This window comes from Otolemur garnettii, unplaced genomic scaffold (assembly GCF_000181295.1).
Source record: "Otolemur garnettii isolate 467f Iridium unplaced genomic scaffold, OtoGar3 scaffold00109, whole genome shotgun sequence".
NCBI lineage: Eukaryota > Metazoa > Chordata > Mammalia > Primates > Galagidae > Otolemur > Otolemur garnettii.
In genome coordinates this window covers 3,582,222-3,593,635 of record NW_003852504.1, presented here as the reverse complement: position 1 = coordinate 3,593,635, position 11,414 = coordinate 3,582,222, and the positions used below count along the sequence as shown (strand labels likewise).

The window sequence follows — 11,414 nt, the reverse complement described above, 5'->3', positions numbered from 1 at the left end:
AAGAAAAGTAAGTAGACAACCCTCAGAATGGGAAAAGATATTTGCTGGTTATGCTTCCAACAAAGGTCTTATAACTAGAATCCACAGAGAACTAAAGCATAGTACCAAGAAGAGAACAAGTGATCCCATCGCAGGGTGGGCAAGAGACTTAAAGAGTAACTTCTCTGAGGAAGACAGACGCATGGCCTACAGACATATGAAAAAATGCTCACCATCCTTAATCATCAGAGAAATGCAAATCAAAACCACTCTGAGATATCATCTAATGCCAGTTAGATTAGCCCATATCACAAAATCCCAAAATCACAGATGCTGGCGGGGTTGTGGAGAAAAGGGAACAGTACTACGCTGCTGGTGGGAATGCAAACTAATACGTCCCTTTTGGAAAACCATATGGAGAACACTCAGAGATCTAAATATAGATCTGTCATTTGATCCTTAATTCCTCTGTTAGGTATATATCGAGAAGACCATAAAGCACGCTATAATACAGATATCTGTACCAGAATATTCATTGCAGCCCAATTCACAATTGTTAGGTCATGGAAGAAGCCCAAGTGCCCATCGACCTATGAATGGATCAATAAATTGTGGTATATGTACACCATGGAATACTATACAGCCACAAAAAAGATGGAGACCTTGCCTCCTTCATGTTTACATGGATGGAGCTGGAAAATGTCCTCCTTAGCAAAGTATCTCAAGAATGGAAAAAAAAATATCCTATATACTCAACACTATTATGAAACTAATTGTTAGCTATCTTAGGAAAGCTACAATCCAAATGGAGCCCTAGACTACGGGGAAAGGGGAGGGGGAGGGGAGGGGGGAGGATGGGTGAAGAGAATGATATTGTGGGGATCACGCCTATAATTGATCCTATTAGGGTACATGTGAATTTGTGTAAAGGTTGAATATCAATGTCGTAACACAACAATTATGAGAAAGACATAATGGCTATGTTAGCCAGTTGGATGAGAGTTTTCCAAACTGCATATGGAAAAAACACACTGTATCCTATGATAGAATTAATGTACACAATTATGATCTAATAAAAAATAAATTAAAAAAAAAACAAATGGTGCTGGGCTAACTGGATGGCAACCTGTAGAAGACTGAAACTAGACCCACACCTTTCACCATTAACTAAGATAGACTCTCACTGGATTAAGGATTTAAACTTAAGACATGAAAGTATGAAAATACTAGAAGAAAGTGTAGGGAAAACACTTGAAGAGATCGGCCTGGGTGAATTTTATGAGGAGGACCCCTCGGGCAATTGAAGCAATGTCAAAAATACAGTTTTCAGACCTGATCAAAATTAAAAGTTTCTGCACAGCCAAGAACACAGTAAATAAAGCGGGTAGACAGCTCTCAGAATGGGAGAAGTTATTTGCAGCTTATGTCTCCAACAAAGGTTTAATAACCAGAATCCACAGAGAACTCAAACGTATTAGCAAGAAAAAAACAAGTGATCCCATCCTAAGGTTGGCAAGGGACTTTAATAGAAATTTCTCTAAAGAAGATATGCACATGGCCTATAGACATATGAAAAAATGCTCTCCATCCTTAATCATCAGAGAAATCCAAATCAAAACTACTTTGAGGTAGTACCTAACCCCAGTAAGATTAGCCCATATCACAAAATCCACAAGCCAGATATGTTGGCGTGGATGTGGAGAAAAGGAAACACTTCTACACTGCTGGTGAGAATGCAAATTAATTTGTTCCTTTTGGAGAGACATCTGGAGAACACTGAGAGAACTAAAAATAGACCTGCTATTTGATCCTGCAATTTCTTTATTAGGTATATATCCAGAAGACCAAAAATCACATTACCACAAAGATATTTGTATCAGAATGTTTATTACAGCCCAATTCATAATTTATAGGTCATGGAAGAAGCCCAAATGCCCATCAACCCATGACTGGATCAATAAATTGTGGTACATGTACACCATGGAATACTATGCAGCCCTAAAGAAAGATGGAGACTTTACCTCCTTTATGTTTATACGGATGGAATTAAAAAATGTTCTTCTTAGCAAAGTATCTCAAGAATAGAAGGAAAAGTATCCAATGTACACAGCCCTATTTTGAAACTAAGTCATCGCTTTCATAGGAATGTCATAACCTAGTTATAGCCTTAGAATATGGGAAGAGGGTGGGAGCGGAGAGGTGAGTGGGGTGGATGCGGGGAGGGAGGGTGATTGATGGGGTCACCTCTATGGTTTATCTTACAAGGGTACAAGTGAATGTTTCTAAAAGCAGAGTATGAATGTCTTAACTCAATAACTAAGAAAATGATATGAATGTTATATTAACCAGTGTGATGACAGTAATTCAAAATGTATATGAAAACAGGACACTGTACCCCATGATTGCATTAACGTATACAGTTATGCTATAAGAAATAAAAAAAAGAATTGTATCACATTAATAGATTAATTAATTAATTTAACAAATATTTATCAGGTATCTGCTCTGCAAAAGATCCTGTGCTCTATGCCAGGCATACAGTAATGATTTCAACATATTCAACTCCAGGAACTAAATCTACTGGAGAGGCACACAAATGAACAAAAAGGGGACTCAATCATGGTTGGTGCTCCATAACAGACATAAAAGACATATTGGCCAGACAGAATAGTATAACATCAAGACAGGAGAGTATGATTGGGAACAGAATAGATGCTCATGTAAATGCAGGCAGTCTTCAACTTACTATGATTTGACTTAAGATTTTTTTATTTTTCTGTGGTCTGAAAGCAATGTATACACATTCATTAGAAACTCTACTTCAGATTTTGAATTTTGATCTTTCCCTAGGCTAGCAGTAGGTAGTATGAGACTCTCTTGTGACGCCAGCTAGTGTCAGTGTGCCACATCTCCCAGGCAGTGATGTAATCATTAGGTTAAATAACCCATGCTCTTACATGTCCAACACTTTATTAACAATAGGCTTTATATTAGATGATTTTCCTAGATGTGTAGGCTAATGTCAGTGTTCTGAGCACATTTAAGGTAGGCTAGGCTAAGCTATGATGTTCAGAATGTTAGATGTATTAAATGAATTTTGATTTACCATATTTTCAATGTATGGTGGTAATTTGAGGAGCAGCTGTACTGGACTTCCTCTGTGACCTAAGTCTTCTATACCTGTTTCCTTATTTGTGAAGTGGAGATAACAATGGTACCTAGTTTATGGAGTTGTTGTGATGACTAAGTGTATGAATTACATGCAAAGTGCCCAAGACAGCACCTGAGATAGAATGAGGACTGTTGTATAAGTGTTAGCTAAATTTTTGTTTTATTCTATCTATTTAGCAGTAGTGTTATGTACAGCTTCACGGAGGATATGACTCATGAGCTTCCCTTTGTGTGGTGAGTAGTTTTTTTGTTTGTTTTCTTGAGCATGAAGGATGCAATGCTGTGAGCAGAGAAAGGTGAATTTGGGAGGATCATGAAAAGATGTGTAGAAGAAAGCATACAACATCTTACAAGTAGATCACTGTAGCTAGAGAGAACCACATAAGGAGGCTAACCACAATAGGAGTGGGTGTAGAGACAGCATGAGTTACAACAAGGAGGCCATTGTTTATCATGTTTCAATGTTTAGATTTTGCTTGGTAGGTGACATATGTAGATCTAGATGTTGAATAAGAGGGATGTGTCTAGGAATAGCCTTTAGGTTTGTGACCTGTGAAACTAGAGGATGGTGTTGATGGCCTAGAGACATGGTGTGTCTTAGGCTGACTTCTCTAGAAAACAGAGATTGAAGCTAAGCCTTGTGCTTCAGGTTTTTGAAGTCTGTGGTTACATAGCAGTTAAAGCAAATAGGAAAAGGAAATGAGGCAAAGGAGGAGAGACAACAAATACAATATGGCACATTACAGAGAGTTATGTGGCTTCATGAGGAAATACAGCTAGTTGCTTGGTTACATTGGATGTGTCTAAATGAACACTATGAAATCACTACACATTGGTTCAGCTGATTAACTCCTTTGAACTTATAGATCTGTTATCTCACTCTTTCAAATAATTCCCAGAAAGTCAGATCCCACAGCCCATGGAATGGCATTTCATTTGAGGCTGGAAGAAATGAAAAAGCCAGAGTTTTCAGGAGTCCGATATGGTCAGATCTTATGCTGAAGGTTCATAAAGGAGGCTCTACTAGAACCTATATCTCAGCCCAGGGGAAACCAGGAGAGTTGGTGATATTAGGAAACAGAGTTATAGTGGTACCAGTCAGGCATGTCCTTCAAGCAACTGCCCAGGGACTTACATAAACTGAAGAAAGGTATAAATTGAGGCTGATGAAATCTACTTTTTGGATCATCCATTCTTGTGAGAAGGACATGTATCCATGTCTTTTCTGAATGAGAAAGCAGTCCTTCAAATTGATGGCCAGTTACACTCTCCTTAAAGGGCCTATCAAAGGTTATCAGGCCAAAATACACTATATACCTGCCACTATATCTGGTCTCAAAGCCATAATTTATATTAATCATATTCATCTATAACACCAGTTCATCTATAACAGTGGGTTGTGACCCTTTTGGGGGTCAAATGACCCGTTCACAGGGGTCGCCTAAATACATCCTGCATATCAGATATTTACATTACATTTCATAATAGTAGCTAAATTACAGTTATGAAGTAGCAATGAAAACAATTTTATAATTGGGGGTCACCACAACATGAGGAACTGTATTAAAGAGGAACTGTATTAAAGGGTTGCAGCATTAGGAAGGTTGAGAACCACTGATGTATAATCATAAGTTTTATGCTTTCCTCACAATAAGCTAGCAAATTGGCTTATTTAGGTTATTTATCTGGTGGGATGACCCAGAAATTCATTCTGGAGGGGTTTGAGGAGTCAATTGCTTTCTCTTTCTGGTCCATGGTTGGTGCAATTGAATATTAACTATTATCACTGGAATCAGATGCACTATAAGACACATCAGTAGATCTCTGACTTTCATTTTCTTTTTTTTAAGAGTTGAGTGAAAGGTTCATTATTAGTACAGTCAACACCATGGAATAGCATGTACAACACAATCAGCAACACTATTGCAAAGGGTGGAGAAGCCTTAACTGAGCTTCCTGGCTCCATCTGAGGGTAAGGATTGGAGAGTACAGGCCTTAGTAAGGCAGGAAGGAGCAGGGTAGTGGAGGAAATGTAGTGACCAGACTAAGTATAGCAGTGTTCTCAAATTCCTGAGAATAGTGTTCTGGAGCTGGGACATAGGACTGTTCCCTACTCCCCTCCAACTGTATCCCACCACCCCAATATCAGTGAAGCCATGACTCAAATGCTCAGGCCTATAGCAAGCTGGCCTGGAAAAAAACTTGATAAAGAAGAGAAGCCATTACATGGCAAGGGAGGAGACTTTCTTTCTCCACCCCTAATCACATCTACATATAAAAATAATCCCATCTACTATCCCACCCCCTTCTCACTTTGCCAGTCACCCTAGGAATCAAGGGATGCCCCAGGTAGCCTGGAATGCAGCTGAAGTCCTAGGGGGGCATGGATGAGGCCCAGCACAGCCTGTACTTAGATACAGAAATATCATTTCTATCTCATTTGTCTGGTAAACCCAGCTATATAGCTCCAAGGAAACTTGAGGGTGTTTGTGTGTGTGGAGGGGGTGAAGGAGGAGTACCTTCAAAATTAATACTCTAATTCCAGAGTTTTATGATGAAACCTTGGAAAGGCTAGGAACAAACTTTACAGAAGGTTCAAGCATTGATATAACTGTCACATCCATCAAGGGAATAGACGAAACTCCTCATTTCAGATGGGGTTTTGGAAGGTTGGGAGACATATAATGATAACTTTAGCCAAGGATTACTTTCTTGGCTCCTCCTATATTAAAGCCAAAGGTTGTGCCAAAAAGGAAAAATGTAAAACAGACTCCATCACTGCCCCACCCTTTCCAGAATCCCCACAATAGAAACAGCAAAAGTAAAGTTTTCAGCTTTGTTGATTTTTTTTTCTTTCTTAAAAAAAGTAAATAAGTTAGGGTGGCACCTGTGGCTCAAAGGTGTAGGGCATTGGCCCCATATACCAGAGGTGGTGGGTTCAAACCCAGCCCCAGACAAAAATTGCAAAAAAAAAAAGTAAATAAATTAAATTGCCAACAATGTGGTTGGCTAGAAAGTGGGGTAGCCATAACCAGGATGTTCTAAAAAAAAAAAAATAGTGAAGAGAGGGTGGGGCTTGTGAAATATAAACAAATAATGGCCAAGAGAAATTATCAAAATGACCAATTACACTCACACAGCTGGAGAAGGGTCTGTGGAACTATGATGGCCTATGCCACAAGAGGTAGGATCTATGCTATTTCAGCAAAAGACAGACGGCAGCTTCTTGCTGAACACAGAAACCCAGGGAGACTAACCCATAATCCCAACCCTGCTACTTCCTAATTATGAAAAGTATAGGAAAGAAGAAATCTGCAAAGTTTTGGTATTCCAACCTATATACCCACAGGCCCAGAGGGAGCCTGCACCTTTTAGGTGGGCTGAACAGGGACATTACTTGGCACAGAGATCCAGTCTCCTCCTAAGGGCCACCAGTGATGGCCAGTCACAGGCCTCACTATTTCTAGGGTGTTGGCTCTGCTCCTCAGAGCTACCCTCTAAATGTTGTCTGGAGTCCACAGGTCTGCCTATTCTGTTCCCTAGTTTTGGAGAAGAGGGACTGATTAGACTTTTCACTCCATCCTGATGCTCTAGGGAAAACCAATCTCTTTGTGATTTCTGAAAATATCTAGAACAGGAGGCCTTAGGCAGGACAAGGAATACAGGTGGAAATTTCCTCACTCAGACCAAGAATTTGCAGATATTTTAGAGCAATAAATATGGCAAAAGGATGAATTCTAGGTTTCCTGCCTGGAAGGCTGAGCAGATTATATCAGGAGCCTTCAGTGCCATAAGGGCCAGAGATGTATGGTTCAAATGTAAATCACAATATTAAGACTCAGAATGCAGGTATTATTCGAGCAATGGGATTTTATTTTTTTCCATCACTTCCTGATAGCCCATTGAGTTCTATATCTCCTCCACACCATGGGCGAATATCATGACCAGCCCCGGTTCTTGCACCATGTCATCCCCCATATGCTGGTTTTCAAAGGCCATCACTACAACAGCCTGCTTGCCAGGGATGCGCTTGGCCACGTAGTTGTCATAGTAGTGCCGATTCATCTGTCTTACATCTAGTGTGGCCAGACCAGGGGGCCAGCTACTCTCATGGGCATTTTCCATCAGCTCGTTGATAATAGAGTTGGGACAGCCACTCTCCACCAGGGAGCGCTTGATTACAGCCTGGAGCACAGCATCTGGGGTCGAGATCATCCCTCCCCAGCGGGTCACTCTTGCTGGCTGAAGGGAGTTCACCCACTCTAGGATCTCGTTGTATTTAACTGTGTCCTCCAGGTTCTGAAGGTTGGGAATGACACTGCAGATTGTACACATGTTTGCCTTTAGCAGCTGGATGTCTCCCTTCAGCTCTGTCAGCTGGTGTTTTTGTTTCGCTGACATCTTCTCCAGTTTGGCGATGCGTGTTTGCTGCCACTGTACCACTGAGCGCAGGTACTTAACGCAATTGTGGTTTGGTAGCTCATCATTGGGCATCTCTAGGCCACAGCCCTGTTCACAGGTCACAGGCCGCTTCGGGTTATGCTCACAGACTCTGAGGTGAGACATGAGGTTATCAAGTCGAACAATGGCGCTGCAGCCAAACACAGCGTTGTCACAGGCAATCTGTAGCTTTGACAAGATGTTCTGCATGTTCCGAGGTACTGGGCGTAGGTGGGCAACCGTCACAAGGCTACGGTCCACTGGACACGTCTGTTGTTGGGAAAGCCATTGGGTGATACAGGAGTTGCAGAAAGCATGCCTGCAATGGGCTACCTGTACTGGGTCCTCCAAGACTCCACAGCAAATAGGGCAGATAAGATCTTCGTCAACATCCCCCGGGAAACGGGTTACTTCATACCCCATTTCTCATCACTAAAATCTACCTACTTCCAAATGTTGGGGGGAGGTCCCTGTTCACAAGACTCCAACCCCCTGATGCCTCCACTCAATGCCACTCAGGAGATGCTCCTAGTAACACATCTTGTTGGCTATAGTCTGACTGAATCTGTCTTCTTTGTGACAAGCTCTGTTGCCAAGGGGACGGATACGTCACAATCAGGAAGACCGCGCAGGCGCAGTACACACCACTCTGGACGCAGCCCAGACTCTCAGTATCCTGACTGGTAGGAGCTGGAGCCGCAGTGGCCATGGGACAACCCAAGTGGTGGGTCTCAGCCTTTCCCAGCACTCAGACTGGGAAAGGAAGCACTCGAGAGGGGGACTGATCCCTGTTTTCAAACATAATCCTCTCTAACATAATTCTCCTATTCCTGTGTATAGTAACAGCTGAAGCTAACTGCTGACAGAAATGAGGGTGATTACTTCAGTAAGTGCAGGAACTTCTTTCTTTGCCTGTTGTTCCACTGACATTAGGAGGTCAAAGATGCAGGATGGTAGTCGTAGCTTCTTGTTGACTGAGGCACTTACTCTGTCATCAGGTGGAAGTGGGCTCCTCACCCCTTGCTATTGGAGCCAGTACCACAAACCCAACATAACCTAGATTTTCAGGAATGACGAAACAAATTCCACAGACTATCACTGGAGTAGGGGTTATTGGGACTACTCCTACTATCTATTTGGTTACTGGATGTCAATTTTTTATCTATGTGGAAAAGCATCATACTGTAGCTATGGTTTCAGTGATTATACTTCATCACAATTTTTTTTTTTGTCTACCAAACAAGAATTTTAGTGAGCAGAGAGTTTCACAAATTGCTGGTTTAACAGCAGATAGCTGAATTCTCATCCCTTTTCAATCTGACATATTATGTAGCTCCTAAAAGTTCCCTGTGCATTCGTGAGTTGACAGTAAAAAGTTAATAGCTGCAAGTATTATAATCAGAAAGTTGTGTCACACAATCTTAGAAAAGTTTAACAAGCAGGATGGGAAGACGAACACAGTTAACATTAACTTAATTGATCTAATATTCTCTTCTTTAAATAAAATTTTATTTTTATTTCAGATTAATATGAGGGTACAAATTTTTAGATTACATTGTTCTCAAAAAACATGGAATGATTCATGAAATTGCATGTCATCCTTGCACAGGGTCCATGCTAATCTTCTCTTTATCATTCCAATTTTTTTTTTGAGACAAAGTCTCACTATGTCTCCCTTGGTAAAGTGCTATGGCATCACAGCTCACAGCAACCTCAAACTCTTGGGCTTAAGCGATTCTCTTGCCTCAGCCTCCCAAGTAGCTGGGACTACAGGCACCCACCACAAAACCTGGCTTTTTGTTGTTGTTGTGGTTTTTGCTGTCATTGTTGTTTAGCAGCCCTGGGCTGGGTTTGAACCTGCCAGCCCCTATCCACTGAGGTATGGGCACCAAGCCAATTGTTCCAATTTTAGTATAGGTGCTACTGAAGCACAAGATTTTGTGACTGAGTTTGTGCCTTAGATAAACCTTCAACACATAATTCTGCAATTCTTTTTTTTTTTAAATTTTAAAAATTCTTTTATTTTCAGATTTTCTTCAGTTGTTTTAATGGTGACTTTTTTTTCTGTTGAAAGTATTTTTTTTATTTTTTATTAAATGATAACAATTTACATTAATGCAATTCTGGGGTACAGTGTGGTGTTTTCATATACAATTTGAAATGTTTTCATTAAACTGGTTAACATAGCCTTCATGCCATTTTCTTAGTTATTGCGTTAAGACAATCATATTCTACTCTTAGATTTACTTGTACCTTTGTAAGATAAATCATAGAAGTGATCCCTCCAATCACCGTCCCTCCAACCATTCCCCCCTTCCTCCCCCCTCCCCATATACTTAGGCTGTTATTAGGTTATAGCTTTCATATGAAAGCTATAAATTAATTTCATAATAGGGCTGTGTACATTGGATACTTTTTCTTCCATTCCTGTGACACTTTGCTAAGAAGAACACTTTCCAACTCCATCCATGTGAACATAAAGGACGTAAAGTCTCCATCTTTCTTTATGGCTGCATAGTATTCCATGGTGTACATATACCACAGTTTGTTGATTCATTCGTGGATTGATGGGCATTTGGGCTTCTTCCACGACCTGGCAATTATGAATTGGGCTGCAATAAACATTCTGATACAAATATTTTTGTTGTAATGTGATTTTTGGTCTTCTGAGTATATACCTAATAAAGGAATTGCAGGATCAAATGGCAGGTCTATTTTTAGTTCTCTAAGTGGTCTCCAGATGTCTTTCCAAAAGCAATGTATTACTTTACATTCCCACCAGCAGTGTAGAAGTGTTCCCTTTTCTCCACATCCATGCCAGTATCTCTGATTTTGGGATTTTGTGATATAGGCTAATCTTACTGGAGTGAGGTGATATCTCAAAGTAGTTTTGATTTGCATTTCTCTGATGATTAAGGATGGTCATATATCTGTAGGCCATGCGTCGATCTTCCTTAGAGAAATTTCTCTTCACGTCCCTTGCCCATCTTGAGATGGGATCACTCGTTCTCTTCTTGCTAATATGTTTGAGTTCTCTATGGATTCTGGTTATTAAACCTTTGTTGGAGACATAACCTGCAAAAATCTTCTCCCATTCTGAGGGCTGTCTGCTTGCCTTACTTACTGTGTCCTTGGCTGTGCAGAAGCTCTTTCGTTTGGTCACGTTCCAATAGTGTATTTTTGATGTTCCTTCAATTGCCTGGGGTGTCCTCCACATAAAATATTTGCCCAGGCCGATTGTTTTCCCTACACTTTCTTCTAGTATTTTTATGGTTTCATGTCTTAAAGTTAAATCTTTAATCCAGTGAGAGTCTAACTTAGTTAATGGTGAAAGGTGTGGGTCCAGTTTCAGTCTTCTACAGGTTGCCAGTCAGTTCATACAGCACCATTTGTTAAATAGGGAATATTTTCCCCACTCAATGTTTTTAACTGGCTTGTCAAAGATCAGGTAATGGTAAGTAGCTGGATTCATCTCTTGGCTCTATATTCTGTTCCATACATCTACCTCTCTATTTTTGTGCCAGTACCATACTGTTTTGATCACTATGGATTTATAGTATAATCTGAGGTCTGGTAGCGTGATTCCTCCTGTTTTGTTTTCATTCCTGAGTAATGTCTTGGCTATTTGAGGTTTTTTCTGATTCCATATAAAATGAAATATTATTTTTTCAAGATCTTTAAAATATGAAGGTGGAGCTTTAATGGGGATTGCATTAAAATGATATATTGCTTTGGGTAGTATTGACATTTTAACAATGTTGATTTTTCCCAGCCATGAGCATAGTTATGTTTTTCCATTTGTTAACATTTTCAGCTATTTCTTT

At 40.3% G+C, this 11,414-nt stretch overlaps 2 pseudogenes; both read right to left on the bottom strand.

The window, feature by feature from the left end:
* Nucleotides 1-7,019: 7,019 nt before the first annotated feature.
* On the bottom strand, nucleotides 7,020-8,013 carry LOC100943903 (annotated as a pseudogene).
* A 1,141-nt stretch (nucleotides 8,014-9,154) lies between these two features.
* On the bottom strand, nucleotides 9,155-9,255 carry LOC111727505 (annotated as a pseudogene).
* Between the last annotated feature and the right edge of the window lie 2,159 nt (nucleotides 9,256-11,414).